The 16,000-nt window shown below is 44.9% G+C and overlaps 2 protein-coding genes across 2 annotated transcripts in view; one reads left to right on the forward strand and one right to left on the reverse strand.

Moving 5' to 3' along the window:
* LOC102109809 (uncharacterized) overlaps positions 1-16,000 on the reverse strand; it is a 174,282-nt gene that overhangs the window by 42,178 nt on the left and 116,104 nt on the right. The window lies entirely within an intron of this gene.
* Positions 1-16,000, forward strand: part of LOC148182879 (uncharacterized) — a 30,198-nt gene that overhangs the window by 6,642 nt on the left and 7,556 nt on the right.

Raw genomic sequence — 16,000 nt, forward strand, 5'->3', positions numbered from 1 at the left:
GTACTTTTTGATTCTTTCCTGGACCTCTACCTGGGTCCGTTTACTAAAAGGGTTTACCAATTCTCGAGCTCGACAAGACGTATCCTTCCCCTTTTAGTACCTTGCGATCAGTTCCCGAGACACCCTTTGGCCTCAGGTTTTACGAGTGTGTGTCGAGAGAAAAAAAACTTTCACTCTGTATCTCTTCCTTCGTGGCCGGCCAATTCCCTCGCAGGAGGATGGAAACGCGGCCTTGAAGTCCACACTCGCTTCGTGATCAGATCACGTCTCACACACTCGCCCGATCGCCCACTCAACCAGCAGTACTTACAGCTATTTTCCTGCGTGGGTGTCTTTGTGCACACTAGACGTTTTACGAGCAAAGCAAGCCGCGGCTTCCCGAAGGCTCCGTGCCTTCCCGAGCTCTCCGATCCGGATCCTTTTCCTTTTTATTGTGGTTTTTACCTCCGCCTAAATTTGGTTCGGATGTCGGAATGAACTACGGGGGCTCTCAACTCACCAGGCCGCCAAAATCAGCGGGGGTACCCGTCCTGGGCAGTGAGATTCCCCGCAGTTTCTCCGATCCGAGTTCACGGCACCAATCTGTTATAAATGCAAAGGCAGATTTGGGTTAAATAAAAAACAATTTATTATAAAACAATTTCTATAAAAAAATAAACAATGAGGAAAAACCACAATAAAACAAACAGCGCAGCGCTGGGTGGACAGGGGTCTATACCCAAAGGTATAGGTGTTCCCAAATCCACGAAGGAGGGTAGACTGTCTGGGGTTTTTATAGGGATTTTGTGTCCTGAGGCCAAATTCCAGGCAGGCACCATTCACCAAGGGTCCTTGATTGTTGGATGAATTGATTTCCTGGCGTTGGAGAATAGAGTCAAATAGACGTCCGGGCAGAGTCTCCTCATATGTAAAGAAGTTTTGAGTGTTCCTTGATTTCATTTTTGCTTTGGGCTCTCAGAGTGAAGTATCCAAGTCCGGTGTGGAGTCGACAGATATCTCGGCTGGGCTTCCACTTATTGTCCGGCCTGTTTGCATCTTCAGTTGGGGTTTGCAGGGAGGGGTGCCCAGGTGCGGTGTGGAGTCGATAGCCATCCCGGCCTGGCTCCTTTCTTTGTTTAGCTTAATCATTCGTGTCCTGCTTTTTCTTTCAGGCTGATGAACGTCGCCTAGGGTCGTTACCGCCTGAATGGGTAGTTACTGCTGGGTTTGGGGAAATTCTTCGGCCACACTATATTTTATATACTTTTTACATTGTTATAAATCTAGTTATATACTTATTTATTCTTTCACGAATTTTTATCCAAGGTTACATTTATCACACTGGCATTGGAGAATAGAGACAAATAGACGTCCGGGCAGAGTCTCCTCATATGTAAAGAAGTTCTGAGTGTTCTTTGATTTCATTTTCGGTTTGGGCTCTCAGAGTGAAGTATCTAAGTCCGGTGTGGAGTCGACAGATATCTCGGCTGGGCTTCCACTTATTGTCCGGCCTGTTTGCATCTTCAGTCGGGGTTTGCAGGAAGGGGTGCCCAGGTGCGGTGTGGGGTCGATAGCTATCTCGGCCTGGCTCCTTTCTTTGTTTAGCTTAATCATTCGTGTCCTGCTTTTTCTTTCAGGCTGATGAACGTGCCTAGGGTCGTTACCGCCTGAATGGGTAGTTACTGCTGGGTTTGGGGAAATTCTTCGGCCACACTATATTTTATATACTTTTTACATTGTTACAAATCTAGTGATATCCTTATTTATTCTTTCACGAATTTTTATCCAAGGTTACATTTATCACAACTGGAACCTTATCTCCATCTGTCGTTCTAAAGGGCTCAGATTGGGCAGGGCCTGCTCGGTTAGTGGAACCTCGGGTGCTCACCAACCATGTGGCTTTTGCTAAATTAATCTCCCAGTTCTTGAAAGTTCCCCCACCCAGTGCCTTCAAGCTGGTTTTAAGCAAGCCATTGCACCGTTCAACTTTCCCCGCAGCAAGTGCATCGTAGGGGATATGGTACACCCACTCAATGCCATGTTCCCTAGCCCAGCTGTTTATAAGGCTGTTCTTGAAATGAGTCCCATTGTCTAACTCAATCCTCTCAGGGGTACCATGCCTCCAAAGGACCTGCTTTTCCAGTCCCAGGATGGTGTTCCGGGCAGTGGCATGAGGCACAGGGTAGGTTTCCAACCATCCAGTGGTGGCTTCTACCATCGTGAGCACGTAGTGCGTGCCTTGGCGGGTTTGGGGCAGTGTGATGTAGTCAATCTGCCAGGCTTCCCCATACCTGTATTTGGACCACCGCCCACCGTACCATAGCGGCTTCAACTGCTTGGCCTGCTTGATCGTGGCACACGTCTCGCAGTCATGGATAACCTGGGAAATACTGTCCATGGTTAGATCCACCCCTCGGTCTCGTGCCCACTTATAGGTGGCATCTCTTCCCAGATGACCTGAGGCATCGTGGGCCCATCGAGCTAGGAACAACTCTCCTGTGTGTTGCCAATCTAAGTCTATCTTTGACACCTCTATCTTTGCAGCCTGATCCACCTGCTCATTGTTTCGGTGCTCTTCATTAGCCCTACTCTTGGGGACATGGGCATCTACATGAAGGACCCTCACAGACAGTTTCTCTACCCTGGTGGCGATGTCTTTCCACTCATCAGCAGCCCAGATTGGCTTTCCTCTGCATTGCCAGTTGGCCCTTTTCCACCTTTCCAGCCATCCCCACTGAGCATTGGCTACCATCCATGAATCAGTGTAGAGGTAGAGCTTTGGCCACTTCTCTCTTTCAGCAATGTCCAGGGCCAGTTGAACAGCTTTGAGTTCATCAAGTTGGCTTGATCCACCTTCTCCTTCAGTGGCCTCTGCGACCTGTCGTGTGGGGCTCCATACGGCTGCTTTCCACTTCCGGTTCATCCTGTGATAAATGTAACCTTGGATAAAAATTCGTGAAAGAATAAATAAGTATATAACTGGATTTGTAACAATGTAAAAATTATATAAAATATAGTGTGGCCGAAGAATATCCCCAAACCCAGCAGTAACTACCCATTCAGGTAGTAACGACCCTAGGCGACGTTCATCAGCCTGAAAGAAAGAGCAGGACACGAACAATTAAGCTAAACAAAGAAAGGAGCCAGGCCGAGATGCCCATCGACTCCACACCTCACCGGGACACCCCTTCCTGCAAGCCCCGACTGAAGATGCAATCAGGCCAGACAATAAGAAGAGCCCAGCCGAGATATCCTTCGACTCCGCACCGGACTTGGACACTTCACCCTGAGAGTCCAACCGAAGATACAGTCAAGAAGCACTCAGAACCTTTCACATGCGAGCGGACTCTGCCCAGTCGTCTATTGATTCAGTTCCACGGTTTCAGGAAATTCATTCAACCAGCCATCTAAACTCTTTGTTGAACAGTAACTGCTCGGAGTTTTGGCCTCAGGACACAAAATCCCTATAAAAACCCCTGACAGTCTACCCTCCTTCGTGGATTTGGGTAAATCTGTACCTCCGGGTATAGACGTCTCCCTATCCACCCAGCGCTGCGCTGATTTATTGTGTTTTTTTTCTCTCGTTGTTTGTGATTGAAATTGTTTTATAATAAATCGCTTTTTATATTAACCCTATTTTGCCATTGCATTTATAACAATTATCACTGAGCCAAACACAATAGCTATTCTAATCCTTGCCCCTCTACTGTAAAAGCTACATGTTAGAGACAATACTGGAGCTATCTCCAGAAAAGAAAATAAACCTAGGGACCAGAAAGGTATTAAATCCTCAAAGAAGTCTAGGGACCAGAACCACATGAAGGCCTCCACCCCGAGAGACATTATGCATTCAAACAACATGGCTACTGACTGCTTTCTCCCAATACAGAGTAAGTACAACCAAAATACAATCAGTAATCAGTACAGGTTTTTTCCACTTTCTTATGCCTCACATTGGGCACTCTTAAAAACGAGATTCACTTAATAAATTATAAAAATAATTTAATATAAATAAAAGACAATTAGGAGACATAAGAAATAAAGCAAAGGGTTAAAACGGCCGGGTGCCTTGGCGCGCTGCCAAGAGCACACCTGGTATCCTAGGGATCCCCTTTTTATCCCCTCCTTGCTGTGAGGGGTTAATGCATATTCAAGCATGTCCCCTCCCTGGTTCCGCCTTCTTGGATCATGCTCTTGCACAGTCTCATTTTCTGCTGGTCAGCATAATTTTTTTGCTGGTCATCATTATTCTAGCTGGTCAGCATTCTTTTGGAGTCTGGTTTCCTTTTTTCTGCAGATGGTCAGTTGTTGATAAGGGTCTGGGCCCCTCATCCTTCTTCTGAGGGCAGCTGAGCTTATCTTTCCCCCCTGCCCACGTCCTGGTACCGTTTTTTTTGATAACAGTTTGCTCTCCATTTCCTGCTGCTGATAATAGCCTGTTTTCCACAGCTTGATCCTCCCATTGTCTTGCCTTGTCCAGATGAAACATATCCTTACCATTCAGAATTCCTATCTAAGCCTATAACTTGCTAAGAGAGAAAAGAATATAGTGAAAGCATATAATATATATTTATCAGAATAATTGTGAAAAGCCAATATTTACAACATGAATTCACAACAGTCGCCAAGAACTGTATTTGTCCTGGTTTAGGGCAAATTTGGGAGGGAGCCTTGTTGGGGGTTAGGTGTCCTTCCTTTAGTTTGGGCTCACCTATGTAATTTTTAGTCATTAGTGCTGGGGAAAACCTGATTGCTGGTACTGATTGGGTGCTTGAGAAACACAAAGAGTTTGGCTGGGCTCAGGGGGGGATGGGGTAGGAAAAAAGAGGGTGGGGACAGCTTGCTGGTTTCTTCAGCTTTAGAGAAGGACACTTTGCTGGGAGCTATTACAGTGGAGAGAAAGGAATTTGCCACCACCCAGATGGAGCTGCTGCTTCTCCTTCTTCATTGGTGGGCCTCACATCCCCTATCCTTCTGAGAAGTGCCAGTGCCAGCCACCGCCATGGAGCTGCTGATACACTTCATCCACCAGCCCAGGATCTCTGCTCATTCCTGCCATTCCAGGTGTTTCTCAGAGCCCTGCAGGAGCACTGGGATTGACCGCCATAGAGGATTTTTGAAGCAAAGCCTCTCCTCCATCCTTTCTCGTCGAAGGCTGTCACAGGGTCCCTGGTTCTGTTTTGTTGTTAATGAAAGAAATTGGCTAGGAGACAGGCTCCTGTTTTATGCCTTTATTAGGATTCAGCTTTTGGGGTGGGGGCCAGAGGGGTTGCTCCCACACTGGCAGCTCCAAGGAGGAGGCACAATTCAGCTTTGCAGCACACTCTGCAGAGCTGGGGCTTACTGTCCTCATGGAAGTAACCAGGACACCTGTCGTTCTGGCTCATTGTCTAGGGTGGTCAGTCCTTTCCAGTCCTCTTGAGGTTATGGTGATGCAGGAAGATGGTTTCTAAGAAGGTTTGGGTAATGCAGGAAGATGATCCTTCATCATAGCTTGCTAGAACAAGTTTCTTTGTCCTTTTCTTCTTTTGTTAGCTCTTTGTTTTGGTGTCTTGCATGCCTTAATTTGCATATTATTCGCTTGCACAGCACCCTGGGAGTTGCTTTGTTCCGTGGCATAGCTCCTTAATGGGTTGCTTTTGTTACAGTGTGGCAGGGAAGTCAGGGAAAGGGATAGAGGAATGTCTCATAAGAACTCTTAAAACACTTCAAAAACTGGTAAGTAATTAACATTACTAATAACTATCGGAGTAAACAAGGGGTACAACAAACAAGGTTTACAAATGGGATAAGAACATTAACTGTACATAACAAAACACAGTATTGTGAGAAATGAACTTGTAAAAATTCGTAAAAATCTAAATAAATGTATATAACAATAACGAAATAAAATATAAAGTACAGTATGACACACAAGCCCTTCCCAGATCTAGCCACGAATTCCCACTCAAAGGATAACGATCCTAGCCGGCGCCCATCAACAAAAGAATAGACAGGACGCGGCCCATCAAGCTGACAGAAAAAAAAAAAAAACTCCTCAAACTGACAAGGACAGGCTCGGTGACCATCAACGGGGAAGAATAGGCAGGACACGAAACATCAAGCCAAAACGGAGAGGCACCGACGAGATATTCATCACCGGACCCGAACACCTCGCCTTGCGGGCTACCGTTGGGGGAAGCCATCAAGTAAACAAAAGGAAAAATCCAGCCGAAATATCCATCGGCTCCAACCCGGATCCAGCCATCCCATCCGGATGGCCTGAACCACAAGAGCCACTCAGAATTTCTTTACATATGAGGAGACTCGGTCCGGACGTCCATTCGACTCTATTCTCCAATGCCAGGAAATCAATTCATACGACAATCAAGGACTGTTGATGAATGGTGCCTGCCTGGAATTCGGCCTCAAGGCTAAAAATCCCTATAAAAACCCCGGACAGTTTACCCTCCTTCGTGGATTTGGGAACACCTATACCTTTGGGTATAGACCCCTGTCCACCCAGCGCTGCGCTGTTTGTTTTATTGTGGTTTTCCCTCATTGTTTATTTTTTTATAGAAATTGTTTTATAATAAATTGTTTTTATTTAACCCAAATCTGCCTTTGCATTTATAACAGATTGGTGCCGTGACTCGGATCGGAGAAACTGCGGGGAATCTCGCTGCCCGGGACGGGTACCCCCGCTGATTTTGGCGGCCTGGTGAGTGAAGAACCCCCGTAGTTCGTTCCGATATCCGAACCAAATTTAGGCGGAGGTAAAAACCACAATAAAAAGGATAAATCCGGATCGGAGAGCTCGGAAGGCACGGAGCCTTCGGGAGCCGCGGCTTACTTTGCTCGTAAAACGTCTAGTGCGCACAAGGGACACCCACGCAGGAAAATAGCTGTAAGTACTGCTGGTTGAGCGGGAGCGATCGGGCGAGTGTGTGAGACGTGATCTGATCACGAAGCGAGTGCGGACTTCAAGGTCGCGTTTCCATCCTCCCGCGAGGGAATTGGCCGGCCGCGAAGGAAGCGATACAGAGTGAAAGTTTTTTTTCCCTCGACACACACTGGTAAAACCTGAGACCAAAGGGTGTCTCGGGAACTGATCGCAAGGTACTAAGAGGGGAAGGGACGTCTTGTCGAGCTCGAGGCTGGTAAACCCTCTTAGTAACGGACCCAGGGAGAGGTCCAGGGAAGAATCAAAAGTTCCGATTACAAGAGACCTCAGCTCAGCTCGCTGAAAGGTGAGTATCGGCAAATTTTGATTCCTAAGTACACAACGCAGAAACTGATATCGACTCACGGAGAAGTCGAAGAAAGGTAAGAATATATTTGCGAAGTATAAGGCAGAAAAAGAGTAAGCTTCAAGGAAGAAGCACAGGAAAAGATTCCTCCGATCAGGGGGAGGAATCACCAGACATCCCACTGGAAAGTCCCTTGGGGTGGATGCTAAAACACTAGGAAGATTGTCCCCAGAGGAAGGGGAAATCAAAGGAGAAATTAATACATTATTGTATGGAGGTTTGGGGAGGACAGGAGTTGAGAAGTCACCTCACTTGGCCAGTGTTAGGCACATTTGAAAAATAGACGTGTAACAAGTTGTTCTCCTATGTGGAGAACAAAGTCCCCTCAGATCCTGAGGAGAGGGAATACGCTAAGCTCTGGGTAAATGTCAGAGTAGGGCTATTCCCAATAAAGCAAAAAGAAAAACGTGAGTCGAAAACTGAGTCCTGGGAACCCCTCGATCACTTACCACCCCCGTATCGAGGACCAGCGGGACCTTCCTCTGCAGATCAAGTAATGCCCACAGCACCCTTGGGCCCCCGAGACCAACCCACTGAGATACGTGTGTCTCAGACGGGAGACTCGGGGCCAGCAGCGATGCCGGCAGCCCTTCCCCTTTCCCCGCCTGTAAACACCGTAACCACAGCAACCTCCTCGGAGGTTTTTTCTGCGCAAGGCTGGGGAACACCCTATCCATCCCTGCCGGTCCAGCCGCCACAACCGGGACCCTCCCATACAACGGAGGGGACTCCTCCCTTCAACCGGGTGGCGGCAAAATTCCCACCATTAATAACAGGGAGGCAACACACAATCACCAATTCCCCTCCCGCAAGTAGAACCCGTTTAAGAGCGAGAATGATAGATAATGAATGGGGAGAGAGTGAAGAGGGGCACCGGTTGTTCCCTCTTAGGGAAGTACCGACGGCCCCGGGAGTGATCGGTTTTGTGAATGTCCCCCTTAACTCTGGAAATGTAAGAACATTTAAAAAAGAGATGGGGCGGTTGTTAGATGACCCTCTCGGAGTGGCTGAGAGGTTAGATGAATTTTTAGGGAGTAGCATTTATACCTTTGACGATCTTATGGCAATCCTGAGATCACTGTTTAATCCGGAGGAAAGGGAAATGATTAAACAAGCCAGGATCAGAGACTGGGACAGACGCAATCCACAGGGGATGCCAGGTAACCAGAAATGGCCTAGCGCAAGCCCGAGCTGGAATGTACAAACAGAGGAAAGCAGATAGAACATGATGGATTTAAGGAGCATGATTGTACAAGGTATAAGAGAAGCGGTCCCTAGGGGCCAGAATATTAGCAAAGTTTTTAGAGAGTGTCAAGAAAAAAAAAGGAACCACCCACTGAATAGATCGAGAGATTACGGCGAAGTTTACAGATTTACTCTGAGACTGACCCGAACTCTCCTGTGGGGGAGGTTCTGTTAAAAAACACAATTCGTTGCTAAATCTTGGGAGGACATTAGGAGAAAATTAAAAAAGATCGAGGAGTGGCAAGATAAAAGCCTCCAGGAGCTCCTAAGGGAAGCTCAAAAAAAAAAGTATACATGAGGAGAGAAGATGAGAAGCAGAAATTGCAGGCTAAGGTTTTAGTAACTGCAGTAAAAGAAATCCAGAAACAAGAACAGATGCAGGGTAAGTTTAAAACACTACCCGGAAAAAGTCGAGGTTCTCACTGGGCAGCCCCGGCCCCACGGAGAGAGAGCCCGGAATGCTACTACTGTAAAAAAGGTAGGACACGTTCAGCGGAATTGTAAACAAAGAATAAAAGATGAGAAAATTTTTCAAGAAGATTAAGAGTGTCAGGGGCTCTTTAATTTAGAGACCAGAACATCCAAGAAGCCCTTGATAAAATTAAAAGTGGGCCCCTAACGACAAGAAGTAAGTTTTCTTGTAGATACTGAGGCAGAGAAAAGTACCCTGCAGAAATTGCCATACGGATGTGTGGCTAGCAGAGAAAAAGTTTTTGTAATCAGTGCAAAGGGAGACCCCTTTGAAGTACCTATAATAAAAGATGTGGAAATAGAATCTAAAAATAAAATTTGCTTAGGGAATTTGCTATTAGTAGAAGAAGCAGATTACAATTTACTGGGAAGGGACATGATTGTTGCTTTAAGAATTAATATCTTGATTAAAAATTCTGAATTAGTGGTGAAAATATTTAAGTTGACTCCTAAAAATGAAGAGAAAATAAACCCTGAAGTATAGCATTCAAAGAGAGAAGGGAGTTGAAACAAATAATTGATGACCTCCTAAACGGGGATACTTTAGAGCCTTGCATGTCTCAACACAACACCCCCATCCTGGCTGTAAAAAGACGGATGATAGCGTCCGATTAGTCCAGGACCTACGAGCGGTAAACGCTAGGACCCGGACTAGATTCCCGGTGGTGGCCAACCCCTATACTTTACTAAATAGACTCACACCAGAAGATGTGTGGTATAGTGTGATTAATTTGAAAGATGCTTTTTAGACTTGCCCTCTAGATGAAAGGAGTAGAGATTATTTTGCATTTCAGTGGGAGGACCCAGATAAAAACCGTAAGCAACAGCTAAGGTGGACGGTCCTCCCCCAGGGGTTTGTGGAGTCTCCGAACCTTTTCGGACAAGCTTTAGAACAAATGTTAACCCAATTTGCTCTTGAAGACAGGACAAAGCTTTCACAGTATGTAGATGACTTGCTAATAGCTGGACCGACTGAAGAGAGTGTGAAGAAAAGCACGATTGCCTTGTTAAACTTTCTAAGAAAGAAAAGTTTGAAAGTATCAAAATCCAAGCTGCAATTCACAGAGCCTGAAATAAAAAATAAAATACCTCAGACATTAGATATCTCAAAGAAAAAATTAGACCCGAAGAGGGTAGCAGGCATCCTTGCATTGCCTGCACCAAAAACAAAAAGGCAAATTAGACAAATTCTAGGGCTCTTAAGATATTGCAGGCAGTGAATTGAGGATTTCAGTGAAAAAGTGAAGTTTTTGTATGAAAGATTAAACACTGACAAGCTGAAGTAGACTGAACAGAATGAGTCTAATTTCCAGAAATTAAAAACTGTTCTTATGACTGCCCCAGTACTAACTCTACCAGATACGAATAAAGAATTCCAGTTGTTCGTGAATGTGAGTAAACAAACAACACAGGGAGTCCTGACTCAGGAATGGGCAGACAAAGGGAAGCCTATAGGCTTCAAAGATCTTAGATCCAATCAGTCGGGGTTAGCCTACGTGTTTACCAGCAATTGTAACAGTGGCTCTGTTAATAAGAGAAGCAAGGAAAATAACTTTTCCTCCCCTAGTAGTTTACACTCCCCACGATGTGAAAAACATATTGCAGCAAAAAGCAGAGAAGTGGCTGACTGATTCCAGGCTTCTAAAATATGAAGCCATCTTAATCAGCTCACCCGGTTTAGAATTGAAAACCACTGCACAAAAAATCCTGCTCAGTTTTCTATTCAGAAAAATTAGTACATGATTGTTCTAAAATCGTAGAGCTGCAGACCAGATAAGTTACATCAACGCAAACTGTGATTGTTTTCCATTTATACATTTTAAATGTGCTTGTTGTAAACAAATTTGAGTAACCCACTGTTGGGGAGAGTACAAACCTAAGAGACTGTGTACCAATTGTCTGACTAAAGAACAGGAGCTGACTAGCCGTTTCTTAATACTTGTCACCCGGGCGGGGTTTTTAGAACTTGACTCTCCTGAGTGGTACCTGCTTTTTCAAAAGGGGATTAGAGGTAAACTAGACTCCAAAGCAAAAACTTTAAAAATTGAGTGCCAAAAGACAGTCAAGGTACCGAGCAGGACAGACACAATTAAGTCGTCTCGGGGGGCTGCTTTCAAGAGAAGGTACGCCATTAGGACTACAAGGGCCCCTGAAGAATATCCTTGCTGCTGAGAAGATGGTAATCCCCGCCGTATATTTCTATACGGGCGAAGGGCAAGGCAGAGGGATACACCGGTGGGGAATCCTGACTGTCCTGAGTCTAGCCGTGTGCTTAGCCGAGAGAATGATTCCCGAAGTACCTCCGGGGGAGCGTCTCCTGGGGAAGTGTGAGCAGTGTCAGACTGCCACAGATACCAGACGAATAGTTAACTACTGTCCTCCGGAACGTTGTTTGTCTAACAGCACTCAGTATAATCTTTGTGAATTAAAGGGGAAGGTCTAGTGTTACCACTCAGGAGCAAGGCTTAAGAACGGGCAGTCTAAAACTCCTATGAAAAGAAAGACTGAAAATTCCCATTTCAGGTATAAGAAAGAAGTGGAAATGATTCCCCCAATTCCAATCTGCAGTCAATGTAACAAAACGGTCTAGATAGGGGGGGAAAAGACAATCCACCTTTTTGGCATATTATGCGGTTAACCCTTTATGTTACAATAAAGCGAATTTGAAAATGTGTACCATGGGAGGGAAAGTATATTGGGAAAGTAGAAATTTAAAACATGAAAAAAAGGTTTTTTTAATAATGAACCGATAATCCTTGATTTGTTAAAAAGTAGTGATGACCGGGTATGTTTGCAATTCAACCAAGTATTCTGCTTCTCCAGGGATGAAGAAGGGGTGGACCCTGAAAACAAAATATAAAACAACTAACCCTAGAGTTAAAGAGGCGAGAAGCGGAAGCTCGGAAAAAGAAGTTAGAACAGGAGAAGCTTAACTCTCTTAGTGAACATTATGAGCAATTAGAAAAACAATACAGCAATTGGGGGTTGCCAAACCCCAACCAGAATCTTTTCATAGATCTAATGCAAGAAATAGCCACAGAATTAGGTCTATCTAACTGTTAGATCTGTGGCAGTTTAAAATCAGCTGAAAGATAGCCTTGGAAGGGAGAGGAACTAACCCCAGAGTAACTTCTAAAAATGAGAAGGCTCTAAAATATCAAAAACAAGACCAGAGGGAAAAGAATTCACTGATCTAGTAAGCTATACCCCGTGTGTAAGCACACTCACGGTGAATTCGGAAAGCAAAACAAAAACCTAGCAACCTGAACCACCCGCGGGCTATTGGAGTCGCTCCCGAGGGAATAACTGTGAATAGATGGAAATAATTGAACTTTACTGGTACAAAAACTCTGGGGCCAATCCCTTCCATGAGCTAATAGAATTGAAGGAATATTGAGATGATCCGGCAAAGTTGAACAAGGGTTGGGAAGCTCCTAATAGTATACATTGGATATGTGGAAAAAGGCATACAGCGAGCTACCCAGAAAATGGAAAGGATCCTGCACACTTGGAATAATTCGGTCCTTTTTCTTTACTCTACCTAAAACAGAGAGTAAATCATTGAGCCCCTCCCTTTGAGACATTAAACAGACAAAGGAAAGAATTAAAACGGAAACTACCAATAGCGGGAGACAACCAGAAGTAGAACGAGGAAGAATGACCTGCCAAAAGGATCATTCAATATTACGGGCCGCTACTTAGGCAAATGATGGCAGCTGGGGTTACAGAACCCCCATTTATCTCCTCAACAGACTTATCAAGTTGCAAGCGGTGGTAAAGATAGTTTCCAACCACACTTCAGAAGCCCTAGAACTCCTAGCCAAACAACATTCACAAATGAGAGCTTTTGTGTACCAAAACAGACTAGCTCTCGATTATCTGCTAGCCGAGGAGGGAGGAGTGTGTGGCAGATACAACGAATCCGAGTGTTGTATGGAAATAGACGATTACGGAGAAACAATAAAAAGATTGGCTGCTGAAATTAAAAAGGTAGCTCATGTGCCAGTCCAAAAATAGAATTCAATCCTACAAGCCTCCTGGTGGGACCAGATATTCGGGCAAGGGGCTTGGTGGAAGAAGCTAGTATTTTTCATCACTTGTTCAGTTGCCGGAATCATTTTCCTTCCCTGCTTAATTCCTTGCTTCATCAGACTAATTCACTCTGTTGTGCAAGGAATGCAGATTGCCACACTTCCAATTGATCCTGAGAAAGCGCAAGGGAGACCTACTCCTCTCTCTAAACTAATGAAATTAGAGGAGGGAAAAGAAAACGAAAATGTGATTAAAGCCTTAAAGAAGTTTGAAAATAAATATAACCTGGCACAAGCATATAGTGAGAATTCGTTAACAGACTGGGAAGAAGATGAATGTGAGTAAAAAAATTATAGTCCTCCCCTGCAGAATTGGATGAAATAACACGAATTTTTAATGTAATGAATTATTAAGCGGGGGGACTGTGAGAAATGAACTTGTAAAAATTCGTAAAAATCTAAATAAATGTATATAACAATAACGAAATAAAATATAAAGTACAGTATGACACACAAGCCCTTCCCAGATCTAGCCACGAATTCCCACTCAAAGGATAACGATCCTAGCCGGCGCCCATCAACAAAAGAATAGACAGGACGCGGGCCCATCAAGCTGACAGAAAAAAAAAAAAACTCCTCAAACTGACAAGGACAGGCTCGGTGACCATCAACGGGGAAGAATAGGCAGGACACGAAACATCAAGCCAAAACGGAGAGGCACCGACGAGATATTCATCACCGGACCCGAACACCTCGCCTTGCGGGCTACCGTTGGGGGAAGCCATCAAGTAAACAAAAGGAAAAATCCAGCCGAAATATCCATCGGCTCCAACCCGGATCCAGCCATCCCATCCGGATGGCCTGAACCACAAGAGCCACTCAGAATTTCTTTACATATGAGGAGACTCGGTCCGGACGTCCATTCGACTCTATTCTCCAATGCCAGGAAATCAATTCATACGACAATCAAGGACTGTTGATGAATGGTGCCTGCCTGGAATTCGGCCTCAAGGCTAAAAATCCCTATAAAAACCCCGGACAGTTTACCCTCCTTCGTGGATTTGGGAACACCTATACCTTTGGGTATAGACCCCTGTCCACCCAGCGCTGCGCTGTTTGTTTTATTGTGGTTTTCCCTCATTGTTTATTTTTTTATAGAAATTGTTTTATAATAAATTGTTTTTATTTAACCCAAATCTGCCTTTGCATTTATAACAGTATTTTAACCGGGGTGGATTTCTTGAGAGATTTTATTCATGACAGTTAACGCTGTAGTTACTGTTGTTTGTTTGCCTTGTTATACATACTAGTAAAGAGCTGTTATTCCTATCCCCAGATATCTGCCTGAGAGCCCTTGATTTCAAAATTATAATCATTTGGAGGGAGGTGGTCTATATTTTCATTCCAAGGGAGGCTCCTGCCCTCCCTAGCAGACACCTGTCTTCCAAAACCAAGACAAACCTCCAAATGGACGTCCCCCCCAAAAAGCAAATTCAAGCGACCCCTCCCACAACTGGGTTATGAAAAAGGATTTCCTTGGAGAAAAGTAGAAAAAACTGTTTATTTAACAGAAATTGAATAATATTAAACAATAAAACCTCTCAATGTTTGATGAGATGGCAAATCCAGAAAAAGTCCTTTTCATGTGGTGCAGCTTGGCTCGCTCAGGTTCTTATCAATCCCTCCAGTGTTGGAAAGTGCCGAGGCCCAGGCCCTGGTGGGCCACGGGCGTGAACTCCTGGGGTTTGTCTGGTTTTCTTCAGTCCAGAGCAGGCTTGAACAGATACAAGAAAAAGGAAAAAAAAGTCCGGGGAACTTCTCTGCCTCAGCTAGCTAAAAACTAACTAAAAGCAAAAAAAGCTCTGTTCCGCTGTCTGTCTGTGCTGCAGACACCACAGTCCAGGAGCAGGATGCGGAGGAGTGAGTATTTTTCCTCATCACAAACTGCGCGCTTCTTCTTCCCCCCCTTTGCTCTCAGAGCCAGTCTTAAAGGTTCAGAACTTAATATGTAACATAAACAAGGCAGCTGAGGATACAAGCATCATAAAGTCACCCCAGGACACTGGGTTAAGAACTGGCTGAATGGCTGGGCCCAGAGAGTGGTGGTGAATGGTGCTGCATCCAGATGGTGTTCAGTCACTAGTGGTGTCCCTCAGGGGTCTGTGCTGGGGCCAGATCTGTTCAATATTTTTATTGACGACATGGATGAGGGTATTGAGTCTTTCATTAGTAAATTTGCTTCTTAAGGAAAAAATAGTGGTGCTTTTTTTCTGCTAATCTTTGATGGATCCCAGCTTTGAAAGCATGGAAAGGAGTAAAATGACTGCCAGTTGCAGTTATAAAAACTGTCTGTTTGTCCTGGTGTGGAGCTGTGTAGAGTCAGGGAGTGGGCGGATAGTCTGGGAAATGCTGAGGGGTTTTATTTGGTTATGACAATTCTTCGGGTGTGCAGGAGACACAAAACAGTGCTTCTTCCAATGGCAATGCTCAAAGAAACTACTTCTGCAGACCCACTAGATGAGGACCTCAGATGGCAGGCGGCTGTTGGCAGTGGTATTCTCCCTGCTGTTTTGGGCAGCAATCTCTGCCCATGTTGGATGCTTTGGAAGCAGAACAGGACAGAGTTCTGTGGTTGGTGCTGCAGGCAATGGTTGGCATCCAGGGACGGGCAGAGCATAGGACTGATGGACCCACTGTGACTGCAGTACAGTGGTGACCAACTGTCCAATGTGGTGGTGTTGGGTAGGATGTGCTTCAGTATTTTATTCATCCCAGGATGTTAGGAAATTGTCCCCCCTAGTATTATTCCCTGGGAAACACATTTCCCCATTTATCAGATTTCCCTCGTTTTCACTTCATTATTCCTAGTGATATGCCAATAACACCCCTTTGTTAGGTTTTTGCGTTTTGCTAACTTAAAAAAAAGGAAGTAATTTTTACCATTTTATTAGTCTAAATGAGTGATATATCTTTTAGTTCCTCCTG

This window comes from Pseudopodoces humilis, chromosome 18, assembly GCF_049639895.1.
Source record: "Pseudopodoces humilis isolate 2021_Gansu_Grassland_sample_001 chromosome 18, ASM4963989v1, whole genome shotgun sequence".
NCBI classification, from domain to species: domain Eukaryota; kingdom Metazoa; phylum Chordata; class Aves; order Passeriformes; family Paridae; genus Pseudopodoces; species Pseudopodoces humilis.